This window comes from Microtus oregoni, unplaced genomic scaffold (genome assembly GCF_018167655.1).
Source record: "Microtus oregoni isolate MIOR12 unplaced genomic scaffold, Mior012 000045F_ref0000178, whole genome shotgun sequence".
Classification (NCBI taxonomy): domain Eukaryota; kingdom Metazoa; phylum Chordata; class Mammalia; order Rodentia; family Cricetidae; genus Microtus; species Microtus oregoni.
In genome coordinates, this window is record NW_024543219.1 from 3,288,269 (window position 1) to 3,293,905 (window position 5,637).

The following is a 5,637-nucleotide window of genomic DNA, read 5'->3' on the forward strand; positions in this document are numbered from 1 at the left end:
GGCAGACACCTATACTCCTGTACATATATCTACATACAAGCATACACATACACAATTAAAAATACCTTCTAAAAGGATCAGAGTGTTGTGTTTCTGTGGCGTTAGTCTCAGGAGACTGTAGGTTTGGCAGTGGTCATTGAGGATTCAGGTGCTCACAGTCTGACTCGTTTCCCTTCAGGAGTTGTATTTGGTGTAAGAATAATTACGTATATTTGTCTGGCAGTGGATTTACCATGATCACAGAAATGGTTTCCCAGGGCAAGGCTTATCTATTGCACCGAGAATGTGTTGACCTGCAATTTCCCCTAATGTAGGAAACCCTGCTGAATCGTTTGTGGTATGGGAGACTGTATTCATGCTCTACCCTACAAGGAAAAACGTATCCATTACAGTACTGTCTGAAGCAAGAGAAGACTGAAGTGCCCTGTGTCTGAGTTTGCACGTGCAGTGGAGTGTCTAAGGACATGTATAGCCAAGCCTCAGGAGGGCTGCTTCCATGTATGTCTTACACTTTCCTACCATATGCCTGCATTGGGTTTTAAACCAAAAAAACTCCCATAGATAGTCCACATCAATGATGAGAAAACCGTTGGATGCTAGACCATTGTGTTATCCATTTGAGGGTGGTCTGCCTCTTTCATATACATATTTCATGCACATAGATTCTATAGGACTTGCACTTATTTTAAATCTACTGGGCCAGTGCGATAGCTCTGCGGGTAAAGGCAGTTGCCTCCAACCTGAAGTCCTGGGTTTAGTTCCAGGAAGCCAGTGTGCTTAGTAGCCAGCACATGTACATGTGTTCACACATGAATATAATAAAATTTAAAACTATTCCAAGAAATCAGCTAAACTGTCATGCTAGTAATCAAAGGAAAACGTTGACTTTACATGAAGACTTGGAAAGTAGCACTGATTAGATGGAGACCTGAGATGTAACCTCTGGATGAATGCCCTTAGGAATGTACACAGGAATGTGCAGAGAAAAAGGTACTTGATGAGGGAGACCTGTGTCTTACATTGCACTTACAGAGACACCATGAAACCATGTAAATGTTTCCTATAACTAGATAGAAAAGTTGGGGCATCCCTGGGTGTGGGTGTAGTTGAATAAGCTTTTAATTCTAGCATTCTGGAGGTAGATAGAGGAGGATACCTGCCTTTGAGGCCAGCCTCGTCTGCATAGTTCCAGTACAGGACTACCTACAGAGACGCTGCCCAACAAAACAAAACACAAAAGCATTGAAGTATAGACATGGGAAAGACCTTGAAGATGAAGTGAAAATAAAAGTTTTCAGGAACCTTCACACATGGTGTCCCAACGGCAGTACTCATAAGTTCCTTTGCCATCTATTGAGCTGCACAGGGTGAGTGGTGGAAATGGCCCAAGCAGCTGGTTCTAGGCAGTGGGTATAGACGTGGGCACCTTTAAGGACCGGGGTTCTCTGGCAAAGGGAGGGCTAAGATGGTTAGATGGTAATAGCCAGTGAGAGAATTGAAGACTGCGGTGGGCTCTGGAAGATGTCTGGCACAAAGAAATGGCTCATTGCCACTTGTGGCAGCTCACACCTGTGATCCCAGCACTCGGAGGTTGGGGCGGGATTGCTCAAATTCATTCTGAACTGTAACAAAGGGCTGTCTCAAATACACACACAATGTTAGCTTAAGTCTGACTTCATTGGCCACTGGTAGTAATGGCCATGGATTTGGAAGATTGATCAACTCCGAGTGAACCTGGATGTAGAGTGACCTAGCTTTGCCTCTGCCTTTTTGGCTTTTGTTCCTATTCTGTCTGGGTCTAGAACCTGGTAAGGAAGCAAACACTACTTCTGAACTATACCTGCAACCTATCCCTTTTCCTTTTTTTGGCTTTTTGAGACAGGATTTCTCTGTGTAGTCCTGGCAATCCTGGAACTCGCTGTAGACCAGACTGGCCTCGAACTCAGATCACCTGCTTCTGCCTTCTGAGTGCTGCAATCAACTTCAATCTTTTCAAATGAATGTGGTGCCTGTATCATGCTGTCCTTTCAAAGTGTGGGGATGTGGATGTGTGCTGGAAGTAGTTTGAAAAACTCACTTTCCATATAATCCCAGCACTGGGGGAAGATAATTTGTAGGTCAGTCTGGGTTACATGAACCTGTAACAAATCCCAGATCTTAGCCCAACATAAACCATTCTAGTGTGATGTTTTATTTTGGCTTTTTTAAAAACTTTATTTCATGTGCACTGGTATAACGATGTCAGATTCTCTTGAATCTGGAGTTACAGACAGCTGCAGGCTGCCATATGGGTGCTGAGAATTGAACCTGGGTCCTCTGGAGGAGCAGTCAAGTGCTCTTAACCACTGAGTCATCTCACAAGCCCCTATTTTGGCTTTTTGAGGGGCCTCCCACCAAGCTCCCAAGTAAACACACTTATTCTTAGTTATAATAACCTAGCCTTAGCCTGTTTTGTTTCTAGCCAGCTTTTCGAGTCAGGGTTTCTCTGTGGCTTTGGAGCCTGTCCTGGTACTAACTCTTGTAGACCAGGCTGGTCTCGAACTCACAGAGTTCTCTGCCTCCCGAGTGCTGGGATTAAAGGCTAGCCAGCTTTTCTTAAATTATCCCATCTACCTTTTGCCTCTGGGCTTTTATCTTTCTCTTCTGTAAATCTTACTTTCACTCTTACTCCCATGGCTGCTGGGTGACTGGCCCCTTATGTCCTCTTCTCCTTATTCTCTTGACATGAGCTCTTGTTCCTCCCAGATTTCCTCCTATTTATACTCTCTGCATACTAGCCCCGCCTATCCTTGCTCCTGCCTCACTCACTATTGGCTGTACATTTTTTTTTTTTAGGACCATCAGGTGTTTTAGACAGGCATAGTAACACAGCTTGAGTTAAACAAATAGAGTGGAAACAAAAGTCACACACCTGAAAATATTCCCCAACACAGCATAATGGACGTGCACAGAAGCAGCAATACCTGCCAAAAATGAAAACAAAACCTAACCCATCAAAGTCCAGAGTTCTGGGCAAGTTTCTAAATGTCTCCTACCCTTTTTTTTCTTCTTCTGTAGTTCTGCTTCTGGCTAACTGTTCTTGTTATGGGAAATATGTCAACCCAGGTGTGTTTTGAGGACTCAAGTGGCAAACACCCAGTGTAGTGACCGACTGGCTAATAAAGTTTCTATTGACTTGAATCTGTGTGAGTTGTCCTCACACATCCTGTGGACCACACCCACTGCCCATTTTTGTTGTTTTGAGAGGGTCTCACTATGTAGCCCTGGCTGGGTTGGAGCTATGTAGACCAGACTGGTCTGGAACTGTCATCTGCTATGCCTCCTGAATGCTGATCAAAGGCATCCACCACGGCCAACAAAATCCCCTACTTTTCAGGCAGGGTATGGAGCTCAGTTGGCAGAGCCCCCGTATAACATGTGACACCCCAGGTTTCATCAGCAGCACTATCGAGTTTAATAATCTAGAGAGATGGAAAGTTTGTAATGTGATGTTCACATCACTTGGACTCATTCATGCCAGAGTTTTATCTCACAGGTTGGAGGGTAGAAAGTAGGAAGTGTAGCATGATTAATAAAAACTCACAGATATTGGGGTTCAACCTGAAGACCAGAAAAGCAAAGCAGTCAGCCACTGGCTCTTACCTTGACCTCAGTCCGAAAATGTTGATCCTGCCTCCAGGAAACTACAGCTCAGAATGAGACTGGGACTGAGAGCTGTCTTGTCTTCTATTCCTCTATAGGGCTGGGATTAATGTTGTGCACCACTACTGCCTGGCTTCTATAGCAAGCTAGTGTGGCTACTGGGATTAAAGGTGTGTGTCATGCTGCCTGGTCTGTAAGGCTGGTCAGTGTGGCTGTTTTACTTTTCTGATCCTCAGGCAAGCTTTATTTATTAAAATACAAATGAAATGCCACTGTAAAGAAGTGGAACGATTCCTTCTAAAATCTGTGTATTAGAACTGTTGCTTCATGTGTGTATTACCCTGCCCTGTGAGTGTAGTAATTACCTCTCAGCCCTTTGCTTAAATGTCTAGTTTTGCTACATGTTTAGAAGTGCTCACTACATGTTAAGAGTAGATGTATGGATTATGTATTAAGTGTACTAGTTTTGTTTATGTCCATTAGATTTAGAAGAAAAGGTAGTTGACTCATGTCCAAGAAAACACTGTGCTGTTGAGGAAAGGGAAATAGGAAGCAAAATGATGAAGGGAACCATTCATAGTTTTCACTGTTGTTTCGTGAATCACAAACTTTCCTGCAAATTTATAAAAAACTGTAATGACCAAATTACAGAGAAAAGGTGGATTATAAGCAAAGAGGCCTAAACAGTCCCAAGTGCAGACTTGACTCAGCATTTCTGAAACACTAGTATAATTCCCTCTATATGAACAATGACTAAGCATCTGTGGGTAGCTGGGAAGATGTAAACCAGAGTGTCAAAAGCAGCAGTCTCTGGACTGTAGACCTGAATTATCCTTTCATTAAATTGCTTTCCTACCACAAACAGTACAGAAGGGAACAAATTCACTACTCTTTTCTGTGTAACTGCAGGGTAGCATTTTGGCAGTGTCAGTACACAAAGGGTCTACTGCCACCTTAAGACTGTTCCACACACTACACAGTCAAGAAAAAAAGACAATATAAATTATTCTACTTATAGACCCTTCTTCAAAGAACGAAAATATAGAGACCTGACTTAATAAGCGTCTTTCACTTCACACGTCCACCCACGGTGCTCAAATCCTGGAAGAAAATACCCCTTTCTTTTGCGAAATGGTCTCATGTATCTCAGGCTGGCCTCAACCTTGCTCCATAGTGGGCTATGACCTTGTCCTTCTGAACTGCCTCCACCTCCAGAATGCTGAGATTCCAGGTATGCTCCACCATACCCACCTTACTGTGCTGGGGAGTAAACACTCTAGACCAGTGGTCCTCAAACTTCCTAATGCTGTGACCCTTTAATACAGTTCCTCATGGTGTGGTGACCCCAACCATAAAATGTTTTCATTGCACATTTATAGCTGTAATTTTGCTACTGTTATGAATCGTAAATGTCTGTTTTTGATAGTCTTAGGTGACTCCTGTGAAATGGTCTTTCAACATATCCCATCCCCCACCGACGGAGTTGCTCCCCACACATAGGTGCTGCTCTAGACAGAAACTAAGAAAACTTGTACAACAAAGTCCTAGGCAAGTGTCTCCGATTAGACTCGTCAGGTTAGTTTTTATAACAGTATTAAAAAAAAAAAAAGCTCAAGGTGCGAAGGGGAGCCGCTAATCCTAGCGTTAGGAGGCGGAGGCCAGCGGATCTCGTGAGTTCAATACACAGGGAGACCTAGCTCCAAAAAAACGCCACAGTTCACGGTAGGGCAGGGAGCCAATGCCTTTCATTTCAGCTCCTGGAGACAGGCAAGGTTACCAAATTTGAGGTCAGGAAACAAACAAACCACAACTGACAATCGATCAGAAATTACGCACAGATAGCAAGGTTAGAGCCCCAAATATTCTTTCCTTGGCTTTCTGAGGCTGGGTCTGAGCACACCAGCAGAGATTTCTCTCCCTCTTCCTCCTGGGTGTGAGGGTCACAGGCGTGAGCCAGTGCTTAGGGAGAGTCCCAAATATCCTAGAGGAAACAAC

General features: G+C 43.8%; 1 non-coding gene across 1 annotated transcript; it reads left to right on the forward strand.

The window, feature by feature from the left end:
- Positions 1-208: 208 nt before the first annotated feature.
- Positions 209-368, forward strand: LOC121435154. The gene has a single exon (XR_005972543.1). It is a non-coding gene; the product is annotated as a U1 spliceosomal RNA (small nuclear RNA).
- The last annotated feature ends 5,269 nt before the right edge of the window (positions 369-5,637 follow it).